At 43.4% G+C, this 25,590-nt stretch overlaps 1 protein-coding gene across 3 annotated transcripts in view; it reads right to left on the bottom strand.

The window, feature by feature from the left end:
- Positions 1-25,590, bottom strand: part of LOC121555976 (trinucleotide repeat-containing gene 18 protein) — a 117,316-nt gene that overhangs the window by 75,595 nt on the left and 16,131 nt on the right. The gene's annotated exons all lie outside the window — the stretch shown is intronic.

Here is a 25,590-nt window from a genome sequence, read left to right as displayed (position 1 = left end):
ATCGAGAATTTCAACAAGCATTTTGCCACGGCTGGCCATGCTTTCCACCTGGCTACCACTACCCCGGCCACCAACTCTGCACCCTCCGCTGCAACTTGCCCATGCCCCCCCCCCGCTTCTCCTTCACACAAATTCAGACAGCTGATGTTCTGAAAGAGCTGCAAAATCTGGACCCCTACAAATCATCTGGGCTAGACAATCTGGACCCTTTCTTTCTAAAACTAGCCGCCGAAATTGTCGCAACCCCTATTACTAGTCTGTTCAACCTCTCTTTCGTAACGTCTGAGATCCCCAGAGATTGGAAAGCTGCCGCGGTCATCCCCCTCTTCAAAAGGGGGTGACACTCTAGATCCAAACTGTTACAGACCTATATCCATCCTGCCCTGCCTTTCAAAAGTTTTTGAAAAGCCAAGTTAACAAACAGATCACCGACCATTTCGAATCCCACCGTACCTTCTCCACTATGCAATCCGGTTTCCGAGCTGGTCATGGGTGCACCTCAGCCACGCTCAAGGTCCTAAACGATATTATAACCGCGATCGATAATAGACAGTACTGTGCAGCAGTCTTCATCGACCTGGCCAAGGCTTTCGACTCGGTCAACCACCGCATTCTTATTGGCAGACTAAATAGCCTTGGTTTCTCAAATGACTGCCTCGCCTGGTTCACCAACTACTTCTCAGATAGAGTTCAGTGTGTTAAATCGGAGGGCCTGTTGTCTGGACCTCTGGCCGTCTCTATGGGGGTGCCACAGGGTTCAATTCTTGGGCCGACTCTATTCTCTGTGTATATCAATGATGTCGCTCTTGCTGCTGGTGACTCTCAGATCCACCTCTACGCAGACGACACCATTTTGTATACATCTGGCCCTTCATTGGACACTGTGTTAACAAACCTCCAAACGAGCTTCAATTCCATACAACACTCCTTCAGTAGCCTCCAACTGCTCTTAAACACTAGTAAAACTAAATGCATGCTCTTCAATCGAACGCTGCTGGCACCCGCCCACCCGACTAGAATCACTACTCTCGACGGGTCTGACCTAGAGTATGTGGACAACTACAAATACCTAGGTGTCTGGTTAGACTGTAAACTCTCCTTCAAATCAAATCAAATTGTATTGGCCACATGCACCGAATACAACAGGTGCAGACATTACAGTGAATAAAATAAATAAAATAAAAATTAAAAGCGAAACATAAAAAAGTTCAGATAAAACTATACTAAATATATTCACGTCACCAACATTTTTATTAAAACACACTGTTTTGTAATGAAGGTCTACAGTAGCCTCAACAGCACTCTGTAGGGTAGCGCCATGGAGTAGCCGGAGGACAGCTAGCTTCTGTCCTCCTCTGGGTACATTGACTTCAATACAAAACCTAGGAGGCTCACGGTTCTCACCCCCTTCCATAGACTTACACAGTAATTATGACAACTTCTGGAGGAGGTGCTCCAACCTATCAGAGCTCTTGCAGCATGAACTGACATGTTGTCCACCCAATCAAAGGATCAGAGAATGAATCAAGTACTGAAAGCATAAGCTACAGCTAGCTAGCACTGCAGTGCATCAAATGTGGTGAGTAGTTGACTCAGAAAGACAATAGTTGAACAGTTTTGAACAAATTAATTTCTTCAAAAATTAAGGAGAAGCTGGAGAGAGAGAGAGAGACAGAGAGAGAGAGAGAGAGAGACAGAGACAGAGACAGAGACAGAGACAGAGGCAGAGACAGAGACAGAGATATTACATTGTATTCTTTCACTTCTAATAACTCGTTAATTCTAGTGGCCATGTTAACAGTGACGTTAGCTAATATGGTGACGTTGACAACGTCTGTGTGCAGCGGTTATGGTATGAAGGTTTTGAAACTCTCGCTCGCAGCTGATTGGACTAATGATGATCAGCTGATTACACCCTAGATCAGCTAGATGCAGGCAAGAGTGTGCGGCAAGGTCGGTACTGAATGTGTCACCGTCTGCCTCCAATGCGTCTCTCGACCTGTGTCCACCTACGTTATAAACTTTCATTCGTAGGCTAGGTTGTAGCAACCTCATGATGGGTGTAGGGAAAATGTGAGTATCATGTAGTAGCCTAAACCTATCGATGTCACATTGAACTGGGTGAATGGAATATGAATGACAGTCGTCCAATACGCTGTAATAGAAATAAGGCCATGCTCATTTAAAAACAATCATCCTCCCTAATCTTAAAACGGCACCAACCGCCACTGGTGTAAACGGTAATATATGTCAGTGGTCTCTTCTCCAGTGGTGTGTAGGTCTTTCCTGGCAGTTAGGCTTGGGCGGTTTACCGTATATAAATCGGGGTATTTGGAAATAGCCCCAGGATGGTTTTTCAATACAGTCGAAACGATTTATTTGAAAAAATGTAAAATAAAGGGACATGTGAAATGATTAACATAATCTACTATATTTACATTGTTATACATTTTTAGTCATTTAGCAGACGCTCTTATCCAGAGCGACTTACAGTTAGTGAGTGCATACATGATGATTATTATTTTATTTATTTTTTTCATACTGGCCCCACGTGGGAATCGAACCCACAACCCTGGCGTTGCAAACGCCATGCTCTACATCCCTGCCGGCCATTCCCTCCCCTACCCTGGACGACGCTGGGCCAATTGTGCGCCGCCCCATGGGGTCTCCCGGTCGCGGCCGGCTGCGACAGAGCCTGGACTCGAACCAGGATCTCTAGTGGCACAGCTAGCACTGCGATGCAGTGCCTTAGACCACTGCGCCACTCCTAACGTATTGCAGAAGGTATTAACTTAAAAAGTAGCTAAAAATATTCAAATTAATTGAAAGACTAAAAAAATAAATCGTTGACGGTATTGAAAAACACATCCCATATATTTTTCCAAATACCCGGTATACGGTATAACGCACAAGCCTAGCGTACTTCCCCAGAACAGTTGAGCCAGTCACGTGTTCGTTTGTAAATAGCGCAACGGGAGAAAGCGGGAGCTGGTGAGTCCACAGCGTTCTATATCTATCAGTGAGTCCATAGTGTTCTATATCTATCAGTGAGTCCATAGTGTTCTATATCTATCAGTGAGTCCATAGTGTTCTATATCTATCAGTGAGTCCATAGTGTTCTATATCTATCAGTGAGTCCATAGTGTTCTATATCTATCAGTGAGTCTCTGCTGGTGAGTCCATAGTGTTCTATATCTATCAGTGAGTCCATAGTGTTCTATATCTATCAGTGAGTCTCTGCTGGTGAGTCCATAGTGTTCTATATCTATCAGTGAGTCCATAGTGTTCTATATCTATCAGTGAGTCCGTGAGTCCATAGTGTTATATATCTATCAGTGAGTCCATAGTGTTCTATATCTATCAGTGAGTCCATAGTGTTCTATATCTATCAGTGAGTCCATAGTGTTCTATATCTATCAGTGAGTCCATAGTGTTCTATATCTATCAGTGAGTCCATAGTGTTCTATATCTATCAGTGAGTCTCTGCTGGTGAGTCCATAGTGTTCTATATCTATCAGTGAGTCCATAGTGTTCTATATCTATCAGTGAGTCTCTGCTGGTGAGTCCATAGTGTTCTATATCTATCAGTGAGTCCATAGTGTTCTATATCTATCAGTGAGTCCATAGTGTTCTATATCTATCAGTGAGTCCATAGTGTTCTATATTTATCAGTGAGTCCATAGTGTTCTATATCTATCAGTGAGTCCATAGTCTTCTATATCTATCAGTGAGTCCATAGTGTTCTATATCTATCAGTGAGTCCATAGTGTTCTATATCTATCAGTGAGTCCATAGTGTTCTATATCTATCAGTGAGTCCATAGTGTTCTATATCTATCAGTGAGTCTCTGCTGGTGAGTCCATAGTGTTCTATATCTATCAGTGAGTCCATAGTGTTCTATATCTATCAGTGGGTCCATAGTGTTCTATATCTATCAGTGAGTCCATAGTCTTCTATATCTATCAGTGAGTCCATAGTGTTCTATATCTATCAGTGGGTCCATAGTGTTCTATATCTATCAGTGAGTCCATAGTGTTCTATATCTATCAGTGAGCCCATAGTGTTCTATATCTATCAGTGAGTCCATAGTGTTCTATATCTATCAGTGAGTCCATAGTGTTCTATATCTATCAGTGAGTCCATAGTGTTCTATATCTATCAGTGAGTCCATAGTGTTCTATATCTATCAGTGAGTCCATAGTGTTCTATATCTATCAGTGAGTCCATAGTGTTCTATATTGTGACGTCACGAGAGGCTACACAGCTTTCAGCGGGATTGCTCAAGTAGTGCAAGGAGACAAGGTTCAAACAAAACAAGGATTTTATTATAGGTCTTGGGAAATTAACGAAAATATAACAAAATTCTGTTCTCTTGTGGCTCTTTAAGGGTTAACAGTTCAGGGATGTCTCTTCCACATCCAAAATCATAATTCTCACTCGCTCAGATAACTTTTCCCCAGCCTTACTGTAGTCCACGTTGCAGCTAGTGGCCAACCCAGCCAAAAGTCCTTCCAAAAATCTCTCACGTATTTCCGCAGGTGCATATATCCAAAGGTGAGTATTTCCCAAAGGTAAGTATCTCCAAATCCTTATATTCCTCATGGAAGTGGACGTGCAGCACTCTTGTCCTCCAGAGAGCCCAGGTTGGAGACTGTGTCTCTTCCCTTCCCAAACCTTCAGCTCATCAGCTCCTGATTTGTTTCAGCTGCGTGGGAAGATTGGCCATAGAGGGGTGGAGTTCCCGACCATACCAGCAGATGGAGCCATAGCTGTCTGGGTTTGCAGCCACCTCAGGGGGATGTAACGTCCCTCCAGGACACAGCCTCTCGTGACATCACACATCCCCCTCCTCGGGACCGACGTCCTCGTCGGGGTAAAGGCAGCGAAGAAGGCATCACGCCGGGAGAGGGCGTCCCGCATTGCCGTGGTGCTTGCCAGACTGCTCTCTCTTCAACTCCTCCAACTCTAGGACCAGGGACTCAGCCTCCTGTTGTCTCTCCTTGAGTTTCTTACTGAACGCATCAGCCTTGGTTTTAGCAGAGTTTAGCTTCTGTTGAGCAGCTTTCAGTTCCTTCTCTCTCTCTGCCTCCGCATTTTTCATCTTGTTCTCCAACACCTTGTACTTCTCCTCTGCCTTCTTCTGGACCTCCTTACTACTGCGCAGGGTCTCCTCACACTCCTCGATGGTCCTGCGCAGTCTCTCCAGCTCCTCCTGTTGCTTAGGGAAGGAGCTCTGTTGGAGTTTAGCCTGGAGGATATCTAACTCTTCTGTCTTCATGTCTAACTGTTGCTTTAACAAACGATACCTCTCAGCGGTCCCCTTCAGACCAGACAGTTCTTTGTCCAGATTCTGTAGCTCCGTCTCTGTGTCGGTCTGGGGCGCCTGCCATCCCTATCAGAGCCCGGGCGGGAGTGAGTAACTCGGAGGATTGCACCGGAGCCTTCCCAGGATGAGTCTTGCCTCTCCGTTTCCGAGGTACTCGGGTTATCCTCTCCTGAGACTCTCTCCAGAGTGGGTAAAAGGCTGGGCAGTCTCGTCCAATTAGGACAGGGACGGGAGGGAATCAACCACCCCCGCCGTCGTGTGTATGGTTCCCCGTGTGCTGGTCATTGTAAGTTCAGTAATGGGGTATTCTCTGGTGTCCCCATGGACACAGGAAACTGGGAGGACTTTCCCGGGGTCAGACACGTTGGGCCCACCAAATCCTTACGCACCAGGGTGGCCCGGCTACCCGAATCCAGTAAGGCCTCCACATCATGGTGATTCACAGTTACCGGGCAGGTGGGGGTCGATCTGGGCCGCCATCTACGACTCCCAAGAGCGAGGCAAAACGGTGTGTGGGTGCTGAGCTGGAGGACTCCGCGCAGTGGGCATAGGTTCATCGGCTGGTTTCCCACACTGCCAGGGAGATATGTCCCATCTCCCCACACCGGTAACACTGTCGAGTTTCCCCCTCCTGGTGTACTCTTCTTGGACCCGCCTGGTTTCTGGCTCCCCCGGAGCCGGGATAAGTCCTGACGTGGCTGGGTTCGAGACCTTGGGGTCCTTTGGACGGGTTCTTCCCATTTGTGGTGGGGCCGCCCTCCTGGGGTCTTTTTCGGGAAGCATTCAGCATCTCCGCTGTGGCCTGGTACTTTTCCACAGCTTCCACGGTCAGATCAGCCGTGGTCAAGGCCTGTTGACTGATGAACCGTTTTGCCTCATAAGGCAGAGCGCGTAGGTAACGATCCACCACAACGGCCTCCACCACCGCCGCTGCTGTATTCCTCTGCGGATCCAGCCATTTCCTTGCGATTCGGACAAGTTCATGCATCTGCGCCCGAGGAGGTTGGTCTGGTTGGAAGGTCCAGCTGTGAAAGCGCTGGGCCATACCAAACTTTGTGAGTCCATATCTGCTGAGGATCTCAGACTTCAGGGCATCATAGTCAGTAACCTGGTCAGGGCCCAGGTCCCGGACAGCATTCAGCGATTCCCCGGTTAGAAAGGGGGGCTAACAGACCAACCCACTGTTGCTTGGGCCAGGCTTCCCTAGTGGCCGTGGCCTCAAATGCATGCAGGTATGCCTCAATGTCATCGGTAGCTCCCATCTTAGATATAAAGTCACTTGCCTTTATTGGGCGGGTATTTTGGACCACCCTCTGTCTCTGCAACTGCAATTCCTCTGCCTTCAGAAGGTTGGCTTTCTTTTGCTCCTCCAAGAGAGCCACGTTTGCTTGCATCTGGGCTTGCTGGCCAGCAACAAGGGCTTTCAATATGTCCTCCATTTCAGTCGGCGGGGAGCCTCACGGCCAACTTGGAAAACTGGGTGATCAAACCTTCGGTATCCTCCTCTGACATGCACTATTAACGCTTGAGCGTGCCCGTATTCTCCACCATCTGTGACGTCACGAGAGGCTACACAGCTTTCAGCGGGATTGCTCAAGTAGTGCAAGGAGACAAGGTTCAAACAAAACAAGGATTTTATTATAGGTCTTGGGAAATTAACGAAAATATAACAAAATTCTGTTCTCTTGTGGCTCTTTAAGGGTTAACAGTTCAGGGATGTCTCTTCCACATCCAAAATCATAATTCTCACTCGCTCAGATAACTTTTCCCCAGCCTTACTGTAGTCCACGTTGCAGCTAGTGGCCAACCCAGCAAAAAGTCCTTCCAAATGTCTCTCACGTATTTCCACAGGTGCATATATCCAAAGGTGAGTATTTCCCAAAGGTAAGTATCTCCAAATCCTTATATTCCTCATGGAAGTGGACGTGCAGCACTCTTGTCCTCCAGAGAGCCCAGGTTGGAGACTGTGTCTCTTCCCTTCCCAAACCTTCAGCTCATCAGCTCCTCATTTGTTTCAGCTGCGTGGGAAGATTGGCCATAGAGGGTTGGAGTTCCCGACCATACCAGCAGATGGAGCCATAGCTGTCTGGGTTTGCAGCCACCTCAGGGGGATGTAACGTCCCTCCAGGACACAGCCTCTCGTGACATCACAATATCTATCAGTGAGTCCATAGTGTTCTATATCTATCAGTGAGTCCATAGTGTTCTATATCTATCAGTGAGTCCATAGTGTTCTATATCTATCAGTGAGTCCATAGTGTTCTATATCTATCAGTGAGTCCATAGTGTTCTATATCTATCAGTGAGTCCATAGTGTTCTATATCTATCAGTGAGTCCATAGTGTTCTATATCTATCAGTGAGTCCATAGTGTTCTATATCTATCAGTGAGTCCATAGTGTTCTATATCTATCAGTGAGTCCATAGTGTTCTATATCTATCAGTGAGTCCATAGTGTTCTATATCTATCAGTGAGTCTCTGCTGGTGAGTCCATAGTGTTCTATATCTATCAGTGAGTCCATAGTGTTCTATATCTATCAGTGAGTCCATAGTGTTCTATATCTATCAGTGAGTCCATAGTGTTCTATATCTATCAGTGAGTCCATAGTGTTCTATATCTATCAGTGAGTCCATAGTGTTCTATATCTATCAGTGAGTCTCTGCTGGTGAGTCCATAGTGTTCTATATCTATCAGTGAGTCCATAGTGTTCTATATCTATCAGTGAGTCCATAGTGTTCTATATCTATCAGTGAGTCCATAGTGTTCTATATCTATCAGTGAGTCCATAGTGTTCTATATCTATCAGTGAGTCCATAGTGTTCTATATCTATCAGTGAGTCCATAGTGTTCTATATCTATCAGTGAGTCTCTGCTGGTGAGTCCATAGTGTTCTATATCTATCAGTGAGTCCATAGTGTTCTATATCTATCAGTGGGTCCATAGTGTTCTATATCTATCAGTGAGTCCATAGTGTTCTATATCTATCAGTGAGTCCATAGTGTTCTATATCTATCAGTGAGTCCATAGTGTTCTATATCTATCAGTGAGTCTCTGCTGGTGAGTCCATAGTGTTCTATATCTATCAGTGAGTCCATAGTGTTCTATATCTATCAGTGAGTCCATAGTGTTCTATATCTATCAGTGAGTCCATAGTGTTCTATATCTATCAGTGAGTCCATAGTGTTCTATATCTATCAGTGAGTCCATAGTGTTCTATATCTATCAGTGAGTCTCTGCTGGTGAGTCCATAGTGTTCTATATCTATCAGTGAGTCCATAGTGTTCTATATCTATCAGTGAGTCCATAGTGTTCTATATCTATCAGTGAGTCCATAGTGTTCTATATCTTTTAGTGAGTCCATAGTGTTCTATATCTATCAGTGAGTCCATAGTGTTCTATATCTATCAGTGAGTCCATAGTGTTCTATATCTATCAGTGAGTCCATAGTGTTCTATATCTATCAGTGAGTCCATAGTGTTCTATATCTATCAGTGAGTCCATAGTGTTCTATATCTATCAGTGAGTCCATAGTGTTCTATATCTATCAGTGAGTCCATAGTGTTCTATATCTATCAGTGAGTCCATAGTGTTCTATATCTATCAGTGAGTCCATAGTGTTCTATATCTATCAGTGAGTCCATAGTGTTCTATATCTATCAGTGAGTCCATAGTGTTCTATATCTATCAGTGAGTCCATAGTGTTCTATATCTATCAGTGAGTCCATAGTGTTCTATATCTATCAGTGAGTCCATAGTGTTCTATATCTATCAGTGAGTCCATAGTGTTCTATATCTATCAGTGAGTCCATAGTGTTCTATATCTATCAGTGAGTCCATAGTGTTCTATATCTATCAGTGAGTCCATAGCGTTCTATATCTATCAGTGAGTCCATAGTGTTCTATATCTATCAGTGAGTCCATAGTGTTCTATATCTATCAGTGAGTCTCTGATGGTGAGCCCATAGTGTTCTATATCTATCAGTGAGTCCATAGTGTTCTATATCTATCAGTGAGTCCATAGTGTTCTATATCTATCAGTGAGTCCATAGTGTTCTATATCTATCAGTGAGTCCATAGTGTTCTATATCTATCAGTGAGTCCATAGTGTTCTATATCTATCAGTGAGTCCATAGTGTTCTATATCTATCAGTGAGTCTCTGCTGGTGAGTCCATAGTGTTCTATATCTATCAGTGAGTCCATAGTGTTCTATATCTATCAGTGAGTCTCTGCTGGTGAGTCCATAGTGTTCTATATCTATCAGTGAGTCCATAGTGTTCTATATCTATCAGTGAGTCCATAGTGTTCTATATCTATCAGTGAGTCCATAGTGTTCTATATCTATCAGTGAGTCCATAGTGTTCTATATCTATCAGTGAGTCTCTGCTGGTGAGTCCATAGTGTTCTATATCTATCAGTGAGTCCATAGTGTTCTATATCTATCAGTGAGTCCATAGTGTTCTATATCTATCAGTGAGTCCATAGTGTTCTATATCTATCAGTGAGTCCATAGTGTTCTATATCTATCAGTGAGTCCATAGTGTTCTATATCTATCAGTGAGTCCATAGTGTTCTATATCTATCAGTGAGTCCATAGTGTTCTATATCTATCAGTGAGTCCATAGTGTTCTATATCTATCAGTGAGTCCATAGTGTTCTATATCTATCAGTGAGTCCATAGTGTTCTATATCTATCAGTGAGTCCATAGTGTTCTATATCTATCAGTGAGTCCATAGTGTTCTATATCTATCAGTGAGTCCATAGTGTTCTATATCTATCAGTGAGTCCATAGTGTTCTATATCTATCAGTGAGTCTCTGCTGGTGAGTCCATAGTGTTCTATATCTATCAGTGAGTCCATAGTGTTCTATATCTATCAGTGAGTCCATAGTGTTCTATATCTATCAGTGAGTCCATAGTGTTCTATATCTATCAGTGAGTCTCTGCTGGTGAGTCCATAGTGTTCTATATATATCAGTGAGTCCATAGTGTTCTATATCTATCAGTGAGTCCATAGTGTTCTATATCTATCAGTGAGTCTCTGCTGGTGAGTCCATAGTGTTCTATATCTATCAGTGAGTCCATAGTGTTCTATATCTATCAGTGAGTCCATAGTGTTCTATATCTATCAGTGAGTCCATAGTGTTCTATATCTATCAGTGAGTCCATAGTGTTCTATATCTATCAGTGAGTCTCTGCTGGTGAGTCCATAGTGTTCTATATCTATCAGTGAGTCTCTGCTGGTGAGTCCATAGTGTTCTATATCTATCAGTGAGTCTCTGCTGGTGAGTCCATAGTGTTCTATATCTATCAGTGAGTCTCTGCTGGTGAGTCCATAGCGTTCTATATCTATCAGTGAGTCTCTGCTGGTGAGTCCATAGTGTTCTATATCTATCAGTGAGTCCATAGTGTTCTATATCTATCAGTGAGTCCATAGTGTTCTATATCTATCAGTGAGTCTCTGCTGGTGAGTCCATAGTGTTCTATATCTATCAGTGAGTCCATAGTGTTCTATATCTATCAGTGAGTCTCTGCTGGTGAGTCCATAGTGTTCTATATCTATCAGTGAGTCCATAGTGTTCTGTATCTATCAGTGAGTCCATAGTGTTCTGTATCTATCAGTGAGTCCATAGTGTTCTATATCTATCAGTGAGTCCATAGTGTTCTATATCTATCAGTGAGTCCATAGTGTTCTATATCTATCAGTGAGTCCATAGTGTTCTATATCTATCAGTGAGTCCATAGTGTTCTATATCTATCAGTGAGTCCATAGTGTTCTATATCTATCAGTGAGTCCATAGTGTCCTATATCTATCAGTGAGTCCATAGTGTTCTATATCTATCAGTGAGTCTCTGCTGGTGAGTCCATAGTGTTCTATATCTATCAGTGAGTCCATAGTGTTCTGTATCTATCAGTGAGTCCATAGTGTTCTATATCTATCAGTGAGTCTCTGCTGGTGAGTCCATAGTGTTCTATATCTATCAGTGAGTCTCTGCTGGTGAGTCCATAGTGTTCTATATCTATCAGTGAGTCTCTGCTGGTGAGTCCATAGTGTTCTATATCTATCAGTGAGTCTCTGCTGGTGAGTCCATAGTGTTCTATATCTATCAGTGAGTCTCTGCTGGTGAGTCCATAGTGTTCTATATCTATCAGTGAGTCTCTGCTGGTGAGTCCATAGTGTTCTATATATATCAGTGAGTCCATAGTGTTCTATATCTATCAGTGAGTCCATAGTGTTCTATATCTATCAGTGAGTCCATAGTGTTCTATATCTATCAGTGAGTCCATAGTGTTCTATATCTATCAGTGAGTCCATAGTGTTCTATATCTATCAGTGAGTCCATAGTGTTCTATATCTATCAGTGAGTCCATAGTGTTCTATATCTATCAGTGAGTCCATAGTGTTCTATATCTATCAGTGAGTCCATAGTGTTCTATATCTATCAGTGAGTCTCTGCTGGTGAGTCCATAGTGTTCTATATCTATCAGTGAGTCCATAGTGTTCTATATCTATCAGTGAGTCCATAGTGTTCTATATCTATCAGTGAGTCCATAGTGTTCTATATCTATCAGTGGGTCCATAGTGTTCTATATCTATCAGTGAGTCCATAGTGTTCTATATCTATCAGTGAGTCCATAGTGTTCTATATCTATCAGTGAGTCCATAGTGTTCTATATCTATCAGTGAGTCCATAGTGTTCTATATCTATCAGTGAGTCCATAGTGTTCTATATCTATCAGTGGGTCCATAGTGTTCTATATCTATCAGTGGGTCCATAGTGTTCTATATCTATCAGTGAGTCCATAGTCTTCTATATCTATCAGTGAGTCCATAGTGTTCTATATCTATCAGTGAGTCCATAGTCTTCTATATCTATCAGTGAGTCCATAGTGTTCTATATCTATCAGTGGGTCCATAGTGTTCTATATCTATCAGTGAGTCCATAGTCTTCTATATCTATCAGTGAGTCCATAGTGTTCTATATCTATCAGTGAGTCCATAGTGTTCTATATCTATCAGTGAGTCCATAGTGTTCTATATCTATCAGTGAGTCCATAGTCTTCTATATCTATCAGTGAGTCCATAGTGTTCTATATCTATCAGTGAGTCCATAGTGTTCTATATCTATCAGTGAGTCTCTGCTGGTGAGTCCATAGTGTTCTATATCTATCAGTGAGCCCATAGTGTTCTATATCTATCAGTGAGCCCATAGTGTTCTATATCTATCAGTGAGTCTCTGCTGGTGAGTCCATAGTGTTCTATATCTATCAGTGAGTCCATAGTCTTCTATATCTATCAGTGAGTCCATAGTGTTCTATATCTATCAGTGAGTCCATAGTGTTCTATATCTATCAGTGAGTCTCTGCTGGTGAGTCCATAGTGTTCTATATCTATCAGTGAGCCCATAGTGTTCTATATCTATCAGTGAGCCCATAGTGTTCTATATCTATCAGTGAGTCCATAGTGTTCTATATCTATCAGTGAGTCCATAGTGTTCTATATCTATCAGTGAGTCCATAGTGTTCTATATCTATCAGTGAGTCCATAGTGTTCTATATCTATCAGTGAGTCCATAGTGTTCTATATCTATCAGTGAGTCCATAGTGTTCTATATCTATCAGTGAGTCTCTGCTGGTGAGTCCATAGTGTTCTATATCTATCAGTGAGTCCATAGTGTTCTATATCTATCAGTGAGTCCATAGTGTTCTATATCTATCAGTGAGTCCATAGTGTTCTATATCTATCAGTGAGTCCATAGTGTTCTATATCTATCAGTGAGTCCATAGTGTTCTATATCTATCAGTGAGTCCATAGTGTTCTATATCTATCAGTGAGTCCATATGTTTTCTATATCTATCAGTGAGTCCATAGTGTTCTATATCTATCAGTGAGTCCATAGTGTTCTATATCTATCAGTGAGTCCATAATGTTCTATATCTATCAGTGAGTCCATAGTGTTCTATATCTATCAGTGAGTCTCTGATGGTGAGTCCATAGTGTTCTATATCTATCAGTGAGTCTCTGCTGGTGAGTCCATAGTGTTCTATATCTATCAGTGAGCCCATAGTGTTCTATATCTATCAGTGAGTCTCTGCTGGTGAGTCCATAGTGTTCTATATCTATCAGTGAGCCCATAGTGTTCTATATCTATCAGTGAGTCCATAGTGTTCTATATCTATCAGTGAGTCCATAGTGTTCTATATCTATCAGTGAGTCTCTGCTGGTGAGTCCATAGTGTTCTATATCTATCAGTGAGCCCATAGTGTTCTATATCTATCAGTGAGTCCATAGTGTTCTATATCTATCAGTGAGTCCATAGTGTTCTATATCTATCAGTGAGTCCATAGTGTTCTATATCTATCAGTGAGTCTCTGCTGGTGAGTCCATAGTGTTCTATATCTATCAGTGAGTCCATAGTGTTCTATATCTATCAGTGAGTCCATAGTGTTCTATATCTATCAGTGAGTCCATAGTGTTCTATATCTATCAGTGAGTCCATAGTGTTCTATATCTATCAGTGAGTCCATAGTGTTCTATATCTATCAGTGAGTCCATAGTGTTCTATATCTATCAGTGAGTCCATAGTGTTCTATATCTATCAGTGAGTCCATAGTGTTCTATATCTATCAGTGAGTCCATAGTGTTCTATATCTATCAGTGAGTCCATAGTGTTCTATATCTATCAGTGAGTCCATAGTGTTCTATATCTATCAGTGAGTCCATAGTGTTCTATATCTATCAGTGAGTCCATAGTGTTCTATATCTATCAGTGAGTCCATAGTGTTCTATATCTATCAGTGAGTCCATAGTGTTCTATATCTATCAGTGAGTCCATAGTGTTCTATATCTATCAGTGAGTCTCTGCTGGTGAGTCCATAGTGTTCTATATCTATCAGTGAGTCCATAGTGTTCTATATCTATCAGTGAGTCTCTGCTGGTGAGTCCATAGTGTTCTATATCTATCAGTGAGCCCATAGTGTTCTATATCTATCAGTGAGCCCATAGTGTTCTATATCTATCAGTGAGCCCATAGTGTTCTATATCTATCAGTGAGTCTCTGCTGGTGAGTCCATAGTGTTCTATATCTATCAGTGAGTCTCTGCTGGTGAGTCCATAGTGTTCTATATCTATCAGTGAGTCTCTGCTGGTGAGTCCATAGTGTTCTATATCTATCAGTGAGTCCATAGTGTTCTATATCTATCAGTGAGTCTCTGCTGGTGAGTCCATAGTGTTCTATATCTATCAGTGAGTCCATAGTGTTCTATATCTATCAGTGAGTCCATAGTGTTCTATATCTATCAGTGAGTCTCTGCTGGTGAGTCCATAGTGTTCTATATCTATCAGTGAGTCCATAGTGTTCTATATCTATCAGTGAGTCCATAGTGTTCTATATCTATCAGTGAGTCTCTGCTGGTGAGTCCATAGTGTTCTACATCTATCAGTGAGTCCATAGTGTTCTATATCTATCAGTGAGTCTCTGTTGTGCGGCCCACATGAGGTGATGAAGTTGCACTTGTATGCAATTCACTATTTAAAATGTTTGCCATCAGATATCTTATAAAACGGCTTTCGAGAAGTCGAAGAGCTCTGTTATCCGAGTTCCGTGTAGAGCTGCCATTTACATGCTGCTCTTCCCCCTCTGTTCTCCTCCCCTCTGCTCTGTGATCACATGCTGCTCTTCCTCCTCTGTTCTCCTCCCCTCTGCTCTGTGATCACATGCTGCTCTTCCTCCTCTGTTCTCCTCCCCTCTGCTCTGTGATCACATGCTGCTCTTCCCCCTCTGTTCTCCTCCCCTCTGCTCTGTGATCACATGCTGCTCTTCCTCCTCTGTTCTCCTCCCCTCTGCTCTGTGATCACATGCTGCTCTTCCCCCTCTGTTCTCCTCCCCTCTGCTCTGTGATCACATGCTGCTCTTCCTCCTCTGTTCTCCTCCCCTCTGCTCTGTGTAAACATGCTGCTCTTCCCCCTCTGTTCTCCTCCCCTCTGCTCTGTGATCACATGCTGCTCTTCCTCCTCTGTTCTCCTCCCCTCTGCTCTGTGATCACATGCTGCTCTTCCTCCTCTGTTCTCCTCCCCTCTGCTCTGTGATCACATGCTGCTCTTCCTCCTCTGTTCTCCTCCCCTCTGCTCTGTGATCACATGCTGCTCTTCCCCCCTCTGTTCTCCTCCCCTCTGCTCTGTGATCACATGCTGCTCTTCCTCCTCTGTTCTCCTCCCCTCTGCTCTGTGATCACATGCTGCTCTTCCCCCTCTGTTCTCCTCCCCTCTGCTCTGTGATCACATGCTGCTCTTCCTCCTCTGTTCTCCTCCCCTCTGCTCTGTGATCACATGCTGCTCTTCCCCCTCTGTTCTCCTCCCCTCTGCTCTGTGATCACATGCTGCTCTTCCTCCTCTGTTCTCCTCCCCTCTGCTCTGTGTAAACATGCTGCTCTTCCCCCTCTGTTCTCCTCCCCTCTGCTCCCTGTAAACATGCTGCTCTTCCCCCTCTGTTCTCCTCCCCTCTGCTCTGTGTAAACATGCTGCTCTTCCCCCTATGTTCTCCTCCCCTCTGCTCCCTGTAAACATGCTGCTCTTCCTCCTCTGTTCTCCTCCCCTCTGCTCCCTGTACACATGCTGCTCTTCCCCCTCTGTTCTCCTCCCCTCTGCTCTGTGTAAACATGCTGCTCTTCCCCCTCTGTTCTCCTCCCCTCTGCTCTGTGATCACATGCTGCTCTTCCCCCTCTGTTCTCCTCCCCTCTGCTCTGTGTAAACATGCTGCTCTTCCTCCTCTGTTCTCCTCCCCTCTGCTCCCTGTACACATGCTGCTCTTCCCCCTCTGTTCTCCTCCCCTCTGCTCTGTGTAAACATGCTGCTCTTCCCCCTCTGTTCTCCTCCCCTCTGCTCCGTTTACACATGCTGCTCTTCCCCCTCTGTTCTCCTCCCCTCTGCTCTGTGATCACATGCTGCTCTTCCCCCTCTGTTCTCCTCCCCTCTGCTCCCTGTATACACATGCTGCTCTTCCCCCTCTGTTCTCCCCCCTCTGCTCTGTGTAAACATGCTGCTCTTCCCCCTCTGTTCTCCTCCCCTCTGCTCCGTTTACACATGCTGCTCTTCCCCCTCTGTTCTCCTCCCATTGTGTGCTATGCTGGTAATGCCGTAAATCCCAGGATGGCAGAAGAACGGTATGATGGTATGAAATCCCGCCCAAGCCTACTGGCAATGATTCAATAACAATAACATGGTAGAGAGGGTCAGGACTATAGGTCTTTACTGGCAGTGCTTCAATAACATGGTAGAGGGGGTCAGGACTATAGGTCTTTACTGGCAGTGCTTCAATAACATAGTAGAGGGGGTCAGGACTATAGGTCTTTACTGGCAGTGCTTCAATAACATAGTAGAGGGGTTCAGGACTATAGGTCTTTACTGGCAGTGCTTCAATAACATGGTAGAGGGGGTCAGGACTATAGGTCTTTACTGGCAGTGCTTCAATAACATGGTAGAGGGGTCAGGACTATAGGTCTTTACTGGCAGTGCTTCAATAACATGGTAGAGGGGGTCAGGACTATAGGTCTTTACTGGCAGTGCTTCAATAACATGGTAGAGGGGGTCAGGACTATAGGTCTTTACTGGCAGTGCTTCAATAACATGGTAGAGGGGGTCAGGACTATAGGTCTTTACTGGCAGTGCTTCAATAACATGGTAGAGGGGGTCAGGACTATAGGTCTTTACTGGCAGTGCTTCAATAACATGGTAGAGGGGGTCAGGACTATAGGTCTTTACTGGCAGTGCTTCAATAACATGGTAGAGGGGGTCAGGACTATAGGTCTTTACTGGCAGTGCTTCAATAACATGGTAGAGGGGGTCAGGACTATAGGTCTTTACTGGCAGTGCTTCAATAACATGGTAGAGAGGGTCAGGACTATAGGTCTTTACTGGCAGTGCTTCAATAACATGGTAGAGGGGGTCAGGACTATAGGTCTTTACTGGCAGTGCTTCAATAACATGGTAGAGGGGGTCAGGACTATAGGTCTTTACTGGCAGTGCTTCAATAACATGGTAGAGGGGGTCAGGACTATAGGTCTTTACTGGCAGTGCTTCAATAACATGGTAGAGGGGTCAGGACTATAGGTCTTTACTGGCAGTGCTTCAATAACATGGTAGAGGGGGTCAGGACTATAGGTCTTTACTGGCAGTGCTTCAATAACATGGTAGAGAGGGTCAGGACTATAGGTATTTACTGGCAGTGCTTCAATAACATGGTAGAGAGGGTCAGGACTATAGGTCTTTACTGGCAGTGCTTCAATAACATGGTAGAGGGGGTCAGGACTATAGGTCTTTACTGGCAGTGCTTCAATAACATGGTAGAGGGGGTCAGGACTATAGGTCTTTACTGGCAGTGCTTCAATAACATGGTAGAGGGGGTCAGGACTATAGGTCTTTACTGGCAGTGCTTCAATAACAATAACATGGTAGAGGGGGTCAGGACTATAGGTCTTTACTGGCAGTGCTTCAATAACATGGTAGAGGGGGTCAGGACTATAGGTCTTTACTGGCAGTGCTTCAATAACATGGTAGAGGGGGTCAGGACTATAGGTCTTTACTGGCAGTGCTTCAATAACATGGTAGAGGGGGTCAGGACTATAGGTCTTTACTGGCAGTGCTTCAATAACATGGTAGAGAGGGTCAGGACTATAGGTCTTTACTGGCAGTGCTTCAATAACATGGTAGAGGGGGTCAGGACTATAGGTCTTTACTGGCAGTGCTTCAATAACATGGTAGAGGGGTCAGGACTATAGGTCTTTACTGGCAGTGCTTCAATAACATGGTAGAGGGGGTCAGGACTATAGGTCTTTACTGGCAGTGCTTCAATAACATGGTAGAGGGGGTCAGGACTATAGGTATTTACTGGCAGTGCTTCAATAACATGGTAGAGGGGGTCAGGACTATAGGTCTTTACTGGCAGTGCTTCAATAACATGGTAGAGGGGGTCAGGACTATAGGTCTTTACTGGCAGTGCTTCAATAACATGGTAGAGGGGGTCAGGACTATAGGTCTTTACTGGCAGTGCTTCAATAACATAGTAGAGGGGGTCAGGACTATAGGTCTTTACTGGCAGTGCTTCAATAACATGGTAGAGGGGGTCAGGACTATAGGTCTTTACTGACAGTGCTTCAATAACAATAACATGGTTGAGAGGGTCAGGACTATAGGTCTTTACTGGCAGTGCTTCAATAACATGGTAGAGGGGGTCAGGACTATAGGTATTTACTGGCAGTGCTTCAATAACATGGTAGAGGGGGTCAGGACTATAGGTCTTTACTGGCAGTGCTTCAATAACATGGTAGAGGGGGTCAGGACTATAGGTCTTTACTGGCAGTGCTTCAATAACATGGTAGAGGGGGTCAGGACTATAGGTCTTTACTGGCAGTGCTTCAATAACATGGTAGAGGGGGTCAGGACTATAGGTCTTTACTGGCAGTGCTTCAATAACATGGTAGAGGGGGTCAGGACTATAGGTCTTTACTGGCAGTGCTTCAATAACATGGTAGAGGGGGTCAGGACTATAGGTCTTTACTGGCAGTGCTTCAATAACATGGTAGAGGGGGTCAGGACTATAGGTCTTTACTGGCAGTGCTTCAATAACATAGTAGAGGGGGTCAGGACTATAGGTCTTTACTGGCAGTGCTTCAATAACATGGTAGAGGGGGTCAGGACTATAGGTCTTTACTGACAGTGCTTCAATAACAATAACATGGTAGATAGGGTCAGGAGAATCGATCTCCTTCCCTTATATATTCTTCTTCCATTCCTTTACTTAAAACAGCTTCTATCTCAAGGCCATCAGACTGTTAAATAGCCATCACTAGCACATTAGAGGCTGCTGCTGCCTAGTGAAATCACTGGCCACTTTAAGAAATGGAACACTAGTCACTTTAATAATGAACTCAGGACTGGTTAGACGAGAACTCCACGTCTCCACCCGACTTGACAGCACACACATGCTCATCCATATATTTATATATTCTTATTCCATTCCTTTACTTAAAACAGCTTCTATCTCAAGGCCATCAGACTGTTAAATAGCCATCACTAGCACATTAGAGGCTGCTGCTGCCTAGTGAAATCACTGGCCACTTTAATAATGTTTACATATCTTGCATTACTCATCTCATATGTATATACTGCATTCTATACTATTCTACTGTATCTTAGTCCATGCCGCTCTGACATCGCTCGTCCATATATGTATATATTCTTAATTCCATTCCTTACTTAGATTTGTGTGTATTGGGTATATGTTGTGAAATTGTTAGATATTACTTGTTAGATATTACTGCACTGTCGGAGCTAGAAGCACAAGCATTTCGCTACACCCGCTATAACATCTGCTAAACACGTGTATGTGACAAAATACAATTTGATTTGATTTAGAGTTCAGTTCAGTAGACGTGTTCAGCACAGTAGACGTGTTCAGCACAGTACAATATATATATATATATATATATATATATATATATATATATATATATATATATATATATATATATATATATATATATATAGTGATTCAATACCATGATTTTATTGCGATTCGATGTTCCAAACATATTACTGCTGCAGAAGGACATTGGAAAAGCCCCATAACACTAGAGGACATTAACATAAAACACTGGTGTGGGGGGGTAAGTCTCATTGGAAAAGCCCCATAACACTAGAGATACATTAACATAAAACACTGGTGTGGGGGGGGTAAGTCTCATTGGAAAAGCCCCATAACACTAGAGATACATTAACATAAAACACTGGTGTGGGGGGTAAGTCTCATTGGAAAAGCCCCATAACACTAGAGATACATTAACATAAAACACTGGTGTGGGGGGGTAAGTCTCATTGGAAAAGCCCCATAACACTAGAGGACATTAACATAAAACACTGGTGTGGGGGGGGTAAGTCTCATTGGAAAAGCCCCATAACACTAGAGGACATTAACATAAAACACTGGTGTGGGGTGGGTAAGTCTCATTGGAAAAGCCCCATAACACTAGAGATACATTAACATAAAACACTGGTGTGGGGGGGGTAAGTCTCATTGGAAAAGCCCCATAACACTAGAGGACATTAACATAAAACACTGGTGTGGGGGGGTAAGTCTCATTGGAAAAGCCCCATAACACTAGAGGACATTAACATAAAACACTGGTGTGGGGTGGGTAAGTCTCATTGGAAAAGCCCCATAACACTAGAGGACATTAACATAAAACACTGGTGTGGGGTGGGTAAGTCTCATTGGAAAAGCCCCATAACACTAGAGGACATTAACATAAAACACTGGTGTGGGGGGGGGGGGGTAAGTCTCATTGGAAAAGCACCATAACACTAGAGATACATTAACATAAAACACTGGTGTGGGGGGGGGGTAAGTCTCATTGGAAAAGCCCCATAACACTAGAGATACATTAACATAAAACACTGGTGTGGGGGGGGGGGGGTAAGTCTCATTGGAAAAGCACCATAACACTAGAGATACATTAACATAAAACACTGGTGTGGGGGGGGTAAGTCTCATTGGAAAAGCCCCATAACACTAGAGATACATTAACATAAAACACTGGTGTGGGGGGGTAAGTCTCATTGGAAAAGCCCCATAACACTAGAGATACATTAACATAAAACACTGGTGTGGGGGGTAAGTCTCATTGGAAAAGCCCCATAACACTAGAGATACATTAACATAAAACACTGGTGTGGGGGGTAAGTCTCATTGGAAAAGCCCCATAACACTAGAGATACATTAACATAAAACACTGGTGTGGGGGGTAAGTCTCATTGGAAAAGCCCCATAACACTAGAGATACATTAACATAAAACACTGGTGTGGGGGGTAAGTCTCATTGGAAAAGCACCATAACACTAGAGATACATTAACATAAAACACTGGTGTGGGGGGTAAGTCTCATTGGAAAAGCCCCATAACACTAGAGATACATTAACATAAAACACTGGTGTGGGGGGGTAAGTCTCATTGGAAAAGCCCCATAACACTAGAGATACATTAACATAAAACACTGGTGGGGGGGGGGTAAGTCTCATTGGAAAAGCCCCATAACACTAGAGATACATTAACATAAAACACTGGTGTGGGGGGGGTAAGTCTCATTGGAAAAGCCCCATAACACTAGAGATACATTAACATAAAACACTGGTGTGGGGGGGTAAGTCTCATTGGAAAAGCCCCATAACACTAGAGATACATTAACATAAAACACTGGTGGGGGGGTAAGTCTCATTGGAAAAGCCCCATAACACTAGAGATACATTAACATAAAACACTGGTGTGGGGGGGGGTGAGTCTCATTGGAAAAGCCCCATAACACTAGAGGACATTAACATAAAACACTGGTGTGGGGGGGTAAGTCTCATTGGAAAAGCCCCCATAACACTAGAGGACATTAACATAAAACACTGGTGTGGGGGGTAAGTCTCATTGGAAAAGCCCCATAACACTAGAGATACATTAACATATAACACTGGTGTGGGGGGTAAGTCTCATTGGAAAAGCACCATAACACTAGAGATACATTAACATAAAACACTGGTGTGGGGGTAAGTCTCATTGGAAAAGCCCCATAACACTAGAGGACATTAACATAAAACACTGGTGTGGGGGGGGGGGTGAGTCTCATTGGAAAAGCACCATAACACTAGAGATACATTAACATAAAACACTGGTGTGGGGGGGTAAGTCTCATTGGAAAAGCACCATAACACTAGAGATACATTAACATAAAACACTGGTGTGGGGGGTAAGTCTCATTGGAAAAGCCCCATAACACTAGAGATACATTAACATAAAACACTGGTGTGGGGGGGGGGTAAGTCTCATTGGAAAAGCCCCATAACACTAGAGGACATTAACATAAAACACTGGTGTGGGGGGTAAGTCTCATTGGAAAAGCACCATAACACTAGAGATACATTAACATAAAACACTGGTGTGGGGGGTAAGTCCCATTGGAAAAGCCCCATAACACTAGAGATACATTAACATAAAACACTGGTGTGGGGGGGGTAAGTCTCATTGGAAAAGCCCCATAACACTAGAGATACATTAACATAAAACACTGGTGTGGGGGGGTAAGTCTCATTGGAAAAGCCCCATAACACTAGAGATACATTAACATAAAACACTGGTGTGGGGGGGGTAAGTCTCATTGGAAAAGCACCATAACACTAGAGATACATTAACATAAAACACTGGTGTGGGGGGTAAGTCTCATTGGAAAAGCCCCATAACACTAGAGGACATTAACATAAAACACTGGTGTGGGGGGGTGAGTCTCATTGGAAAAGCACCATAACACTAGAGATACATTAACATAAAACACTGGTGTGGGGGGGGTAAGTCTCATTGGAAAAGCACCATAACACTAGAGATACATTAACATAAAACACTGGTGTGGGGGGTAAGTCTCATTGGAAAAGCCCCATAACACTAGAGATACATTAACATAAAACACTGGTGTGGGGGGGGTAAGTCTCATTGGAAAAGCCCCATAACACTAGAGATACATTAACATAAAACACTGGTGTGGGGGGTAAGTCTCATTGGAAAAGCCCCATAACACTAGAGATACATTAACATAAAACACTGGTGTGGGGGGTAAGTCTCATTGGAAAAGCCCCATAACACTAGAGGACATTAACATAAAACACTGGTGTGGGGGGGTAAGTCTCATTGGAAAAGCACCATAACACTAGAGATACATTAACATAAAACACTGGTGTGGGGGGTAAGTCCCATTGGAAAAGCCCCATAACACTAGAGGACATTAACATAAAACACTGGTGTGGGGGGTAAGTCTCATTGGAAAAGCCCCATAACACTAGAGTACATTAACATAAAACACTGGTGTGGGGGGTAAGTCTCATTGGAAAAGCACCATAACACTAGAGATACATTAACATAAAACACTGGTGTGGGGGGTAAGTCTCATTGGAAAAGCCCCATAACACTAGAGGACATTAACATAAAACACTGGTGTGGGGGGTAAGTCTCATTGGAAAAGCCCCATAACACTAGAGATACATTAACATAAAACACTGGTGTGGGGGGGGTAAGTCTCATTGGAAAAGCCCCATAACACTAGAGTACATTAACATAAAACACTGGTGTGGGGGTAAGTCTCATTGGAAAAGCACCATAACACTAGAGATACATTAACATAAAACACTGGTGTGGGGGGGTAAGTCTCATTGGAAAAGCCCCATAACACTAGAGATACATTAACATAAAACACTGGTGTGGTGGGGGGGGTAAGTCTCATTGGAATAGCCCCATAACACTAGAGATACATTAACATAAAACACTGGTTTGGGGGGGTAAGTCTCATTGGAAAAGCCCCATAACACTAGAGATACATTAACATAAAACACTGGTGTGGGGTGGGGGGGTAAGTCTCATTGGAAAAGCACCATAACACTAGAGGACATTAACATAAAACACTGGTGTGGGGGGGTAAGTCTCATTGGAAAAGCCCCATAACACTAGAGATACATTAACATAAAACACTGGTGTGGGGGGTAAGTCTCATTGGAAAAGCCCCATAACACTAGAGATACATTAACATAAAACACTGGTGTGGGGGGTAAGTCTCATTGGAAAAGCACCATAACACTAGAGGACATTAACATAAAACACTGGTGTGGGGGGTAAGTCTCATTGGAAAAGCCCCATAACACTAGAGATACATTAACATAAAACACTGGTGTGGGGGGTAAGTCTCATTGGAAAAGCCCCATAACACTAGAGGACATTAACATAAAACACTGGTGTGGGGGGGGTAAGTCTCATTGGAAAAGCACCATAACACTAGAGATACATTAACATAAAACACTGGTGTGGGGGGGTAAGTCTCATTGGAATAGCCCCATAACACTAGAGATACATTAACATAAAACACTGGTGTGGGGGGGTAAGTCTCATTGGAAAAGCACCATAACACTAGAGATACATTAACATAAAACACTGGTGTGGGGTGGGTAAGTCTCATTGGAAAAGCCCCATAACACTAGAGATACATTAACATAAAACACTGGTGTGGGGTGGGTAAGTCTCATTGGAAAAGCCCCATAACACTAGAGTACATTAACATAAAACACTGGTGTGGGGGGGGTAAGTCTCATTGGAAAAGCCCCATAACACTAGAGATACATTAACATAAAACACTGGTGTGGGGGGTAAGTCTCATTGGAAAAGCCCCATAACACTAGAGATACATTAACATAAAACACTGGTGTGGGGGGGTAAGTCTCATTGGAAAAGCCCCATAACACTAGAGATACATTAACATAAAACACTGGTGTGGGGGGTAAGTCTCATTGGAAAAGCACCATAACACTAGAGATACATTAACATAAAACACTGGTGTGGGGGGGGTAAGTCTCATTGGAAAAGCCCCATAACACTAGAGTACATTAACATAAAACACTGGTGTGGGGGGGTAAGTCTCATTGGAAAAGCACCATAACACTAGAGATACATTAACATAAAACACTGGTGTGGGGGGTGAGTCTCATTGGAAAAGCCCCATAACACTAGAGATACATTTACATAAAACACTGGTGTGGGGGGGTAAGTCTCATTGGAAAAGCACCATAACACTAGAGATACATTAACATAAAACACTGGTGTGGGGGGTAAGTCTCATTGGAAAAGCACCATAACACTAGAGATACATTAACATAAAACACTGGTGTGGGGGGGTGAGTCTCATTGGAAAAGCCCCATAACACTAGAGATACATTAACATAAAACACTGGTGTGGGGGGTAAGTCTCATTGGAAAAGCCCCATAACACTAGAGATACATTAACATAAAACACTGGTGTGGGGGGGTAAGTCTCATTGGAAAAGCACCATAACACTAGAGGACATTAACATAAAACACTGGTGTGGGGGGGGGTGAGTCTCATTGGAAAAGCCCCATAACACTAGAGATACATTAACATAAAACACTGGTGTGGGGGGGGTAAGTCTCATTGGAAAAGCACCATAACACTAGAGGACATTAACATAAAACACTGGTGTGGGGGGTAAGTCTCATTGGAAAAGCCCCATAACACTAGAGATACATTAACATAAAACACTGGTGTGGGGGGTAAGTCTCATTGGAAAAGCACCATAACACTAGAGATACATTAACATAAAACACTGGTGTGGGGGGTAAGTCTCATTGGAAAAGCCCCATAACACTAGAGATACATTAACATAAAACACTGGTGTG

Source organism: Coregonus clupeaformis, unplaced genomic scaffold, assembly GCF_020615455.1.
Source record: "Coregonus clupeaformis isolate EN_2021a unplaced genomic scaffold, ASM2061545v1 scaf0418, whole genome shotgun sequence".
Taxonomy (NCBI): domain Eukaryota; kingdom Metazoa; phylum Chordata; class Actinopteri; order Salmoniformes; family Salmonidae; genus Coregonus; species Coregonus clupeaformis.
This window is presented reverse-complemented; position numbering and strand designations above follow the sequence as displayed.